The sequence below is a fragment of the Eurosta solidaginis genome, chromosome 5 (genome assembly GCF_040869045.1).
Source record: "Eurosta solidaginis isolate ZX-2024a chromosome 5, ASM4086904v1, whole genome shotgun sequence".
Lineage (NCBI taxonomy): Eukaryota > Metazoa > Arthropoda > Insecta > Diptera > Tephritidae > Eurosta > Eurosta solidaginis.
In genome coordinates, this window is record NC_090323.1 from 177410567 (window position 1) to 177424352 (window position 13786).

At 37.6% G+C, this 13786-nt stretch overlaps 1 protein-coding gene and 1 long non-coding RNA gene across 6 annotated transcripts in view; both read left to right on the plus strand.

Moving 5' to 3' along the window:
• Positions 1–13786, plus strand: part of LOC137234033 (zinc finger matrin-type protein 2) — a 187649-nt gene that overhangs the window by 23183 nt on the left and 150680 nt on the right. The gene's annotated exons all lie outside the window — the stretch shown is intronic.
• On the plus strand, positions 1010–6393 carry LOC137234005 (uncharacterized). Of its 5 annotated transcripts, none has more exons than XR_010947633.1 (6): positions 1010–1338; positions 1479–1886; positions 1959–2189; positions 4488–4668; positions 4739–5062; positions 5133–6393. It is a non-coding gene; the product is annotated as an uncharacterized lncRNA (long non-coding RNA). The 5 variants fall into 5 exon arrangements; XR_010947632.1 differs by having other exon boundaries at positions 1012–1664; positions 1714–1886; XR_010947634.1 differs by having other exon boundaries at positions 1012–1664; positions 1718–1886.

The following is a 13786-nucleotide window of genomic DNA, read 5'->3' on the forward strand; positions in this document are numbered from 1 at the left end:
GAAAAAAGTAAGCATCTATAAAAATAGCACTAACAAAATTGCCTAGTTTCATTTATGATTTACTGAGTTTTCCACATACATAGTTCGGCAACACCAGAACGCAAATTTTGAACCGTTTCTTACTAAAACCTAACTGCACTATACATTTTATTTCATTACAATCAACAACATAATGCTAGAACCAAGAGCTTTGTGACCAAAACTAGGTTCACAACGTTTGGTTGGTGAAATACATAGACTTATCCTATGTCAAAATATAGTACCATTTTTGGGTTGCATGCACATATACATCGGAGGGTGGGGTGTGTAGAAGTCCACGAAAGTGGGGAAAGTTTCTGACCGCCATTCACCTGGGAATGGCCAGAGCGATTCTTTTGCATGCGGTTCAAGCAGCTCACTACTGCCGGTCGCTTGCGGCCAAGTATCCTCTGGGTAGCCGCTAAACACCCGTTTAGCGGTGAGCTAATGTGAGAAGGCGACAACCTAGCTAGGCCACTCTGACATAATCGGTTTAAGGGCTAGCCGGGGGAGATTTCATCGGCAGCGTCTGTACACCTCTAGGCGCGGCTGCAAGCGGGCGTCTGTCTTGGAGCAAGCGGCTCGCTATATAAACGCGCCAAGTAATATTTTCACCCCCGCTGAGCGGGTTGTGCGCTGGGCTTGGGACCCGCCACGTAAAACCATACTCCAATGAAATATAACAACAAGCCCTTGTTGGACGGCCATAACCGTTTAGACGGTTAAGCGCCAATTAAGTAAGTAAGTAAGCACATCTATTTGTTTGTTCAGCTTGAATTAAAGGAAAGTGTTCACTATGTTTAGTAAAATTTTATATGGAAACATCCTAAAATTTTCTATTTTATATAAATAAAATAAAACAAAAATTACGTCCTTTTTTCGATGAATTTTGGTCCCAAACGAAAACATGGTGTGGCAACCGTGTTCGCTTTACCGAAAATGTCTCACTTCCCTACAAGACGGAGGTAACCAGTTCACCAACACATTCAAAGCTTTTTTCGCTCTCCACTAACACATCGACGTTTCATGCTGTCATCGAAATGACAGTTCATTAATTATTCCGGAAAACATTGAAACGCAAAAAAATATAAATTGTTTACAACGAAAAATATCTTGTGCTTTTAGTTGTGACATGTGACGGAAATTAAAAATGTTGTTGCAGAGAACACCTTTTTGCGTTGGCGACCTTCGCCCAAAATAACATTAAGTTAATTTGAGTTGTGACATGTGACGGAAATTAAAGATATTGCTGCAGAGACCATCTTTTTGCGTTGGCGGCCTGCGCCCAAAATAATATTAAGGGTAGCGTTTTACAAGACGGTACACCACCTAATTTAAAAATATAAAATAATAATAAAAACGGAGCTCGAGGCGCGCCTTTTGATTCCACGTTTGATAATTTTTGATAAAAATTGGGTGGTGCACCGTCTTTTAAATCTTTACCATATTAAGTTGTATAGAATCGACGGGATGGCCTACAAGGTTTTATGTCAACTAAATCGCTCCCGATATGGTCGGGCTAGTACCTTAATGGTTCCCGGAACGTACCCGATCTGCATCCGGCAAAGGACCAACAAAGTCGATAACGGGGAGTGTCCTTATCGCTACAACAACAACATTATTTACTTTCTGATTTTCATTCATACGTATGTGCATTTAAAAAATAATAAAAAAAATGTTATATTATTCTAATAGATAGCATCTCCGCCGGGTTGCGATTCAGCTCAGAATATGCCAAAATCAGAGGAAATCTACAAAAACAAGGTACTTTACAACAACATGCTTTGGAATACGGTACCAAACTGGTTGGATGTGTTTCCCTAAAAAAGGGTGGAACTACGCATCTTGGTTTTCCAGTATTTGCTTCGGTAATTTATATTGATTTGTAGTGATTAAAAATTGCAATAGTAGATAATGTAATGTGAATTAAAACTGAATAGGTAGCCGGAGCAAAAAAGGCAACTGATCGGCATGCAACTGTTATTTATGTTGCGGCACCGGGAGCTGCTTCTGCTATCGTAGTAGCATTAGAAGCAGAAATTTCTTTGATTTTTTGCATCACCAAAGGTGTGCCATAACATGATAGGGTTCGCGTTAAGCACGCTCTCTTAAGGCAAAAAAAATCGCGTCTAGTCAGGCCCGATTGTCCAGGAATCATCGCACCAGAAAGGGTAAGTGAATTGGCTACCATATTAAATATATAAGCAAAATGTATGAATTTTTTAGTGATAATTTGTCATGCTTTTGTTGATAATCAACTGAAGAATGCAAATACGACAGAGTTCGAAGTTGATGTGAAAACCAATTAATTTTTTTAATTAGCGTTTGGAGAGAAAAATACATATGTATGTATGCATAGAACTGCATAGAAGGGGAGGAAAAATTAATTATAATCAGTAGATTTGCAAGATTTTTGTCATTTTCCCTGCATCGCAGTTGTCATTACATTGCGTTAAGAGAGGACATCAACACCTTACTACCCACATCCAGTTAAAATTATTGTAAATTTTGCTCTTTTCATCACTGTTTTAAAACGTGGAAAATTATATATCGAGCATTCCATTGAGAATGGTACATTTTAGCAGACTTTCGCATTGCCGGCATTATTAATATTCAATCCCTAGAAGGTTTAATGTAGTCATATCAATAGTTCCCGAGATGGTGGGGCTAGTACCACAATGGTGCTTGTTACCGGAACGTAGATAGATAGATCATTTATTGAGGATTGCACAGTGACTTACACATCTCCTTCACAGCACCTCATCCTGGCCGACTTCCTTGATGAACCCCAGCAGTGTTCTTTGCTTGAGGGATTAAATGTGGGAATGCTCTGGCCATGGTGAGCCCATAAACTTAGCCCTACGTCTTGAAATTGCGCCGTAATCTAGAAGGATATGGTCCACCGTCTGCTGATCTATCACATCTGTATGTGTTGTTCGATACTATACCCAGCTTTTGCATGTGACTGTTCAGTCTACAGTGTCTTGTAAGAATAGACGTTGGGGTTCTTAGGTAATCTTTTTGAGAGGCCTATTAATGCCCTATATCGAGTTGTGCTGTAACCCCCTAACAGTAACTTAGATTGACTCAGGCCTGGCATATTGCGCCAGTGTTCTCTCTTTTCCCTCCCTTCTGCTAGTAAATGCCCCTCAGGGATCTGTTCTAGGTCCAACTCTTTGGAATGCGATGTATGGCGGGGTGCTAGAAATCGACCTTCCCGGAGGCACGGAAATTGTCGGCTATGCAGATGATATTGTCGTAGTAGCAGTGGCCAAGAAACTTGATCTGCTCCAAGCATTATGTAATGACGCCGTGGGAGGAATAAAGGAGTGGTTGACGAACACGGGGCTGGAGATGGCTAGCGATAAGACAGAAGTGGTTCTGATGAGCTCAAAGCGGACTGTGGATGAGTTGGTCCTAACCATAGGAGATTATCAAATAAATTCAAAGCCCTCCTTGAAATATCTAGGAGTAATCATTGACTCAAAACTAACTTTTAGGGAGCACTTCAGGGCGGTGTGGGACAAAGTTTCTAGAGTTAGTGGAACCCTAACGCGAATAATGCCCAACATCGGCGGCCCAAGCGAAGCTACCCGTCAGCTATTATCCAACGTAACCAGCTCTATAATATTATATGCAGCACCAGTATGGCACAGATCTAAAATGGTCCACCAAAAAGATATACTAGCAGCCTACCGCATTACTGCTATACGAATAGCATGTGCTGTTCCGACGACGCGATCCATGTTTTATCCAGGAAAATCCCAGTAGATCTACTTTCAGGTGAAATGGCCGATCTGTATGCCATTGGATTCAGCCGACCATCTGAAGATGCTAAGAAAAGCGCAAGGTCACGAACAATAGTTAGGTGGCGAGAACGGTGGGAAGATTCGAGAAAAGAGCACTAGACCTTCATGCTAGTCCGGAATATAGCGGAATGGTACGAGCGAAAACACGGCAAACTAAATTACCATCTCACACAGATATTGAGCGGGCACGGTGGCTTCAAGGAATATCTAAATAAGCGTGGGATAGAGGAGGATCCTTTCTGTCCAAGCTGTCCGTCCGAATTGGAAAGCGCAGAACATGTAATATTTCACTGTCCTCGTTTTCACGGCGAAGGACTGTCTGTAAACAGAGTTTTTGGAGAGGAACCTTCCATTAGGAATTTAGTTCCACGAATTTGCGGACACATAGATTGTTGGATTGCTGTGAGCAAGATGGCCTTTATAGTAATGACGAAATTGATGATGCATGCCGAAAGGGAGCGCAGAGAAATGCGCATACGAAGTAGTGGCGACTAAATCGCCTTTGAAGTTACTTTACCAGGTCCTGATTCTAGTTATCTGAAATTTCTCTTGTGCCTTTGGAAAGTGCTATGTGTGGAGCCCTATTTATGGAACACTTTTCTGCTTATATTAAAAACTTTTAATCTATTCTTACTGATATGAGTTTCTTTTTCATTCTAGGTAATTTGATTTTGACGATGTGAGGATAGAAATATCCCAAATATTCCAGCTGTGGCTGTAAGAACATAGATTTGCTCAAATTAGAAGAAAACTACACGGTTGAGCACATCCAGTATCTACGTTTATACAAGGAGGAACACCACACTACTTTCACGGGGATGTAGCCACCGATCACGTTGTTGTAAGAGCTTATTTTAAATATGTTATTCATAAACACTGATTCTAATATTTTGTTTTGGTTTTTACTTTAGAGTCAACCTGTTATATAAGCGATGTCAGCTATGCCTGTAACTTAAGCGCCTTCAGATGTAATAGTTACCGCGGACGCGGTCACAGGAGTGGTTCACTACGTGGGGATTACACTAATCAAGGACTTTCAATATCGGAAGGTTTTCCAGCACCATAACACACCAACAATATGTGCAATCACCCGAATAAATTGTACAACAAACGTTAACACCACATCATCAGCCAGCAGCAACAACAAGAATCGCAACAAGTTGAAACTTCTAATCAATTAATGACTAGTGAACCACTATCCTGCACTCCAGGATGTAGCCGCCAATCACGTTGTTGTAAGAGCTTACTTTAAACATGTTATTCATTAACACTGATTCTAATATTTTGTTTTGGTTTTTACTTTAGAGTCAACCGGTTATGTAAGCGATGTCAACTATGCCTGTAACTTAAGGGCCTTCAAATGTAATAGTTACCGGGGACGCAGCCGTGGGAGTAGTTCACTACGTGGAGATTACACTAATCAACGACTTTCAATATCGGAAGGCTTTCCAGCACCATAACAACACCAACAATAAATTTTGTACAACAGACGTTAACACCAAATCAGCAGCCAGCAGCAACAACAAGAATCGCAACAAGTTGAAACTTCTAATCAATTAATGACAAGTGAACCACCAACATATTCGCAATATGCGCATCCATCAACAGCAACATATGTCGCCAACTTTGCAACACAAAATCCAATGCTTCATCCAGCGTCAGCTGCATAAAAAGCCACTGGTACATCGTTATATGTTTCACATATGCAACATATGTATGCGAATGCACTTGAGGTGTGCAATTATAAGTGGTCCATTTGTTTATTCGCCCGAATATATATTGATACCAGGTGAAGATAGCCAACGCCATTCTACTTTATGCATCGTCTAGAGAAGCTAGAACATTTACAATTTAAAAATTGTGGGATTTTCATACAGCTACACCAAGCTTCAACAAATTATTGGACCATGAGATTTCTCATATGCCCAATAGTCAGTATTTAAAATGTAAATTATGCCATTGGGACTAAAGCACATTCAAGTATGAATTTTAGTATACATGCACAACACGCTGAAACAATTGATGTAACAACGAAAAGTCTAGAATTAACTGTTTGTCCATATTGTAATCAAGAACTTGCATCACAATGGTACCTACGCAAACACAGGAACATGAGAAAACAATGGATAAAAGAACATCTTTTTTCGAATGTGGTGAAGAATTTAGAACAAATACAAGTTTACGTGTGCATGTTTATGAAAAGTTTGCTCGTTGTACACTACAAGATCTGAACGGAAATATCCTCAGAGTATGGTTACACCTATGTGGCATCTACAAGTTATTTATAATGACGAAATGAATTACAGTGCTTATTTCGATTGTGGTGATGCTCCTGACATGCTGCGTATATTCCGCTACGTCTGATCTTACTATACCTACCAAACTAATATGACTCTGTAAACTGATAATGAGCAACACCACCACCGCATGAATAGTGTATTTATATAGTTTATGAATATAAAAATGCAAATATGTAAATATTACTAGAATAATAGGACATGATTTTAAATGTAAAAATTATTTTAAACATGCATTATTTATGAATTAAATATTATTTAAACAAAAAGGACGCGTTTCATTCATATAAAAAGCGAATTGACAGAAGGTAACCGATACGGGTAACCGATAGGTCAGTTACCCGTGTTGTTGTTGTTGTATATGTTTTGGTTAGCGATAACGAAAACATAACTGATGAAGTAACTTAAAAATGTAAATAACATCGAGCGAGAAGGAATGTCGAAAACACAATAGGTAAGAGCGAGAGAGTGAGTCACACGTACACTATTTTGAGAGAGCGCATGCGTTACCTTTTTCACGACAGCAATGTAAAAGTCATTAAGACGATAATTGGTGAACAAGTTATTGGTGACGATTAAGTAATCGAATAGGGAACGGGTACCTGTCTTGTAGGGTTGTAGATACGAGGTTAACGAATAAACGGGACGAGATGCATATTATGCATGATAAGTTTTTACATAGGTATAATGTAATTTATTCTGTGAAAGTACATAATGTAAACAAATATTTATAGCAAGAGGCAACACTTTTTTATACTCAGTTGAGCAGAGCTCACAGAGTATATTAACTTTGCATAACGGTTGGTTGTACAGGTATAAAGCGGCAATTACCCACCGACGTGTGCCGTACGTACGGACGTTTGTCGTACGAAACACGTTTGACCGAACCCTCAAGCCCGTAGGAATCAATGTGTGCGTCTGTGTACATGTACATAACATATTTGTGTGTATTGTTTACAGATAAGCACTGTTGCCATTGACCATTTTGCATGCATGCTTATGGAAACATCAACTTTTTTATACTCAGTTGAGCAGAGCTCACAGAGTATATTAAGTTTGATTGGATAACGGTTGGTTGTACATATATAAAGGAATCGAGATAGATATAGACTTCCATATATAAAAATAATCAGGATCGAAAAAAAATTTGATTGAGCCATGTCCGTCCGTCCGTCCGTTAACACGATAACTTGAGTAAATTTTGAGGTATCTTGATGAAATTTAGTATGTAGGTTCCTGTGAACTCATCTCAGATCGCTATTTAAAATGAACGAAATCGGACTATAACCACGCCCACTTTTTCGATATCGAAAATTTCGAAAAACCGAAAAAGTGCGATAATTCATTACAAAAGACAGATAAAGCGACGAAACTTGGTAGATGAGTTGAAATTATGACGCAAAATAGAAAATTAGTAAAATTTTGGACAATGGGCGTGGCACCGCCCACTTTTAAAAGAAGGTAATTTACAATTTTTGCAAGCTGTAATTTGGCAGTCGTTGAAGATATCATAATGAAATTTGGTAGGAACGTTACTCCTATTACTATATGTACGCTTAATAAAAATTAGCAAAATCGGAGAAGGACCACGCCCACTTTAAAAAAAAATTTTTTTTTAAAGTAAAATTTTAACAAAAAATTTAATATCTTTACAGTATATAAGTAAATTATGTCAACATTCAACTCCAGTAATGATGTGGTGCAACAAAATACAAAAATAAAAGAAAATTTCAAAATGGGCGTGGCTCCGCCCTTTTTTATTTAATTTGTCTAGGATACTTTTAACGCCATAAGTCGAACAAAAATTAACCAATCCTTTTCAAATTTGGTAGGGGCATAGATTTTATGACGTTAACTGTTTTCTGTGAAAATGGGCGGAATCGGTTGATGCCACGCCCAGTTTTTATACACAGTCGTCCGTCTGTCCTTCCGCATGGCCGTTAACACGATAACTTCAGCAAAAATCGACATATCTTTAATGAACTTAGTTCACGTGCTTACTTGAACTCCCTTTATCTTGGTATGAAAAATGAACGAAATCCGACTATGACCACGCCCACTTTTTCGATATCGAAAATTACGAAAAATGAAAAAAATGCCATAATTCTATACCAAATACGAAAAAAGGGATGAAACATGGTAAGATAATTGGATTGTTTTATTGATGCGAAATATAACTTTAGAAAAAACTTTATAAAATGGTTGTGACACCTACCATATTAAGTAGAAGAAAATGAAAACGTTCTGCAGGGCGAAATAAAAAACCCTTAAAATCTTGGCAGGTATTACATATATAAATAAATTAGCGGTATCCAACAGATACTGTTCTGGGTCACCCTGGTCCACATTTTGGTCGATATCTGGAAAACGCTTCACATATACAACTACCACCACTCCCTTTTAAAACTCTCATTAATACCTTTAATTTGATACCCATATCGTACAAACTCATTCTAGAGTCACCCCTAGTCCACCTTTATGGCGATATCTCGAAAAGGCGTCCACCTATAGAACTAAGCCCCACGCCCTTTTAAAATACTCACTAACACCTTTCATTTGATACCCATATCGTACAAACATATTCTAAAGTCACCCCTGGTCCACCTTTATGGCGATATCTCGAAAAGGCGAGCACCTATAGAACGAAGGCCCACTCCCTTTTAAAAATACTCATTAACACCTTTCATTTGATACCCATATTGCACACACGAATTCTAGAGTAACCCCTGGCCCACCTTTATGGCGATATCTCGAAACGGCGTCCACCTATGGACCTAAGGATTACTTCCTTTTAAAAAACTCATTAGCACCTTTCTTTTGATACCCATATTGTACAAAAAAATTCTAGGGTCACCCCTGCTCCACCTTTATGGCGATATCTCGAAACGGCGTCCACCTATGGAACTAAGGATTACTCCCTTTTAAAATACTCGTTAACACCTTTCTTTTGATACCCATATTGTACAAACAAATTCTAGGGTCACCCTTGGTCCGCCTTTATGGCGATATCTCGAAAATGCGACCACCTATACATCAACCACCACTCCCTTTTAAAACCCTCATTAATACCTTTAATTTGATAGCAACATCGTACAAACACATTCTAGAGTCACCCCTGGTCCACCTTTGTGGCGATATTTCGAAACGGCGTCCACCTATAGAACTAAGGCCCACTCTCTTTTAAAATACTCATTAACACCTTTCGTTTGATGCCCATATTGTACAAACAAATTTTAGGATCACCCCTGGTCCACCTTTATGGCGATATCTCGAAACGGCGTCCACCTATGGAACTAAGGATTACTCCCTTTTAAAATACTCATTAAGACCTTTCTTTTGATACCCATATTGTACAAACAAATTCTAGGGTCACCCCTGGTCCACCTTTATGGCGATATCTCGAAACGGCGTCCACCTATGGAACTAAGGATTACTCCCTTTTAAAATACTCATTAACACCTTTCATTTGATACCCATATCGTACAAATGCATTCTAGAGTCACCCCTGGTCCACCTTTATGGCGATATTTCGAAAAGGCGACCACCTATACAACAACCACCGCCCCCTTTTAAAACCCTAATTAATACCTTTAATTTGATACCCATATCGTACAAACACATTCTAGAGTCACCCCTGGTTCACTTTTATGGCGATATTTCGAAACGGCATCCACCTATAGAACTAAGGCCCACTCCCTTTTAAGATACTCATTAACACCATTCGTTTGATGCCCATATTGTACAAACAAATTCTAGGGTCACCCCTGGCCCACCTTTATGGCGATATCTCGAAACGGCGTCCACCTATGGAACTAAGGATTACTCCCTTTTAAAATACTCATTAACATCTTTCATTTGATACCCATATCGTACAAACGCATTTTAGAGTCAACCCTGATCCACCTTTATGGCGATATCTCGAAACGGCGTCCACCTATGGAACTAAGGATTACTCCCTTTTAAAATACTCATTAACATCTTTCATTTGATACCCATATCGTACAAACGCATTTTAGAGTCAACCCTGATCCACCTTTATGGCTATATCCCTAAATGGCGTCCACCTGTAGAACTATGGCCCACTCCCTCATAAAATACTCTTTAATGCCTTTCATTTGATACGCATGTCATACAAACACATTCCAGGGTTTCCCTCGGTTCATTTTCCTACATGGTTATTTTCCCTTATGTTGTCACCATAGCTCTCAACTGAGTATGTAATGTTCGGTTACACCCGAACTTAACCTTCCTTACTTGTTCAATTTAATTTTTGATGTTGTAAAAGGTTGGAATTAATATTAAATAAATATAAATCGATTACATATTTATAATCTGCACTTTTACATAATTATTTCGAATTATTTTCAAAATTTTTCAAACTTTAATTAGGTGTTTTTGCATGAAACTGCAAACGGTCAAAAATTAGCGCACAAAAGTTTACTAGGCAACTCTGCCTAGTGAGAGAGCGATCAGCTGACACGTTCTTACGGAAAAAATCAAAATTGTTTTGATTTCTACGTTCCGGCCTACGTACGTACGGGCGTTTGTACGTCGGTGAGTTATTGTTTACATTGCACACTCATAAAATAGGTCGTGTCAGCTGACACGTTTTTGGTACGTACGTTCGTGAGTAACTGCCGCATTCAGGAAAAAAAATTTGATTGAGCCATGTCCGTCCGTCCGTCCGTCTGTCCGTTAACACGATAACTTGAGTAAATTTTGAGTTATCTTGATGAAATGTGGTATGTAGGTTCTTAGGCACTCATCTCAGATCGCTATTTAAAATGAACGATATCGTACTATAACCACGCCCACTTTTTCGATTATCGAAAATTTCGAAAAACCGAAAAAATGCGATAATTCATTGCCAAAGATGGATAAAGCAATGAAACTTGGTAGGTGGGTTGACCTTATGACGCAGAATAGAAAATTAGTAAAATTTGGACAATGGGCGTGGCACCGCCCACTTTTAAAGGAAGGTAATTTTAAAGTTTTGCAAGCTGTAATTTGGCAGTCATTGTAGATATCCACCCTTATCGCGAGTTTTATTTTCACCCGAAAATATTCACAGTTTTTGTTCACCCTATCGCAGAGGGTGGCGAAAAAATTTTTCATGTTTGAAAAAGATTTCGCCTTATCGGCAACTCTTTGTTCGGGCGAAATGAACAGGGGGAAACCAAAATTTGTTCACTTATATTTTACAGGCAAACGAGAGGAAAACAAAATGTAATTAATTTCTTGTTTTGAAATTTGATACTCTTATAATTATATGTACTTCTATTTTATTTTATTTATTAGAAATAAATCAATAAATAATACACAATCGTAAGCTGAGCGGAAAGAGTGAAATTCCTGTATTGCTATGTAAATTCTATTTTTTATGACAACGTATCAGTCGGCCAAGTTATCCATTGTGGAGAAAGCAACGGTTCTAAAATGTTGATCACCTCATTGAAACAAGATTACCTAAAATCCACTTTATAGTCCTTTCCAACACTTTTTCCCTATGAGAAAAAAAACGAAGACATTTACTCAACTTTACAATTGGTGGAACTCCAAATTTTTGCTTCAATGGTGGCAAGGAGTTGGTAAGAATAACTAGCAAATATTAGAATGCCAGCTTGTTTAGCTTGTCATATTGGCGAAAGCTAACTGAAAAATATTAACTTGTTATTCAAAAGTGCTGAAAATAGTAATTTTTAGCTTACAGTGAATCATTTAGCTCCAAAGGGTTAGAACTGTCCCTTAATTGCCTCCGAATCGCTTTCACATATATATTCGCCTCGCGCTCAATCAATACCAGCCTAAGTGCAATACTAAACATTATTTTATTAAATTTTATACCTTTCATGAAAATCAAATGGTATATTAATTTCGTCACGAAACCCAAAATTGTAAGTCCTTAAAGGAAAATAGATAGACCCACCATTAAGTATACCGAAATAATCAGGTTGAAGAGCTGAGTTGATTTAGCCATGCCCGTCTGTCCGTCTGTCTGTTTGTATGCAAACTAGTCCCTCAATTTTTGAGATATCTTGATAAAATTTGGTGAGCGGGTGTATTTGGGTGTCCGATTAGACATTTGTCGGAACCGGCCGGATCGGACCACTATAGCATATATCCTCCATACAACCGATTTTTCAGAAAAAGAGGATTTTTGTAATATCTTACTCAATTTAACAGACTGAAGCTTCAAACTTCACCATATAATTTCGTATATTGCACATATTGTTGCCTGAAAAAATTGATGAGATCGGTCGTATATATAGTATATATCCCCCACAACCGATTCTTCAGATAAGAAACTTTTCGTAATTGCTGCCCTATTTTAAGAGCTATAGGCTTCAAGTTTAAACGAATGCTTACGTATATAGCATATATTGTTGTCTGAAAAAATCATACAGATCGGTGGTATATATAGTATATATATGGTGGTATATATAGTATATATATATAGTATATATAGTATATATATATAGTATATATAGTATATATATAGTATATATATATATTCGCAATTTTAGCCCCATTTTAACAGCTAGAAGCTTCAAATTTCACCGAATGCTTACGTATATGGCATATATTGTTGTCTGAAAAAATCATAGAGATCGGTTGTATATATAGTATATATCTCATACAACCGATTGTTCAGATAAGAAACTTTTCGCAATTTCTACCCCATTTTAACAGCTATAAGCTTCAAATTTCACCGATTGCTTACGTATATAGTATATCTTGTTGTGTAAAAAAATCATAGAGATCGGTGATATATATAATATATATATGATGGTATATATAGTATATATATATAGTATATATATATTTCTTTTTTTTGCGATTTCGGCCCCATTTTAACAGCTAGAAGCTTCAATTTTCACCAAATGCTTACGTGTATAGTATATATTGTTGTCTGAAAAAATTATTGAGATCGGTGGTATATATAGTATATATCTCATATAACCGATTGTTCAGATAAGAAACTTTGCGCAATTTCTGTCCCATTTTAACAGCTAGAAGCTTCAAATTTCACCAAATGCTTACGTATATAGCATATATTTTTGTCTGAAAAAATCATAGAGATCGGTGGTATATATATTATATACTTCATATAAACTGTCATTTTTGCCCCTTTTTTACGCATAGAAGCTTCAAAATTCATCAAATTTCATCAAATAGTTACGTTTACGTCATATATTTTTGAAATACGTGATTCGTAGTCATAGTTTTTACATTCAGACCACAAAAAACGTAAAGCTTTGCATCCTCACACAAAGTACCTACCTATTTTTTATTTTTTATTTATCTTAAAAATCGTTTAGATATGTTAAAATTTCACCAAATGTTTACGTGTATAGCATATATTGTTGTCTGAAAAAATCATAGGGCCCGGTGGTATATATAATCTCATACAACCGATTGTTCAGATAAGAAACTTTGCGCAATTTCTTCCCCATTTTAACAGCTAGAAGCTTCAAATTTCACCAAATGCTTACGTGTATAGCATATATTGTTGTCTGAAAAAATCATTGAGATCGGTGGTATATATAGTATATATCTCATACAACCGATTGTTCAGATAAGAAACTTAGCGAAATTTCTGCCCCATTTTAACAGCTTCAAATTTCACCGATTGCTTACGTATATAGCATATATTGTTGTCTG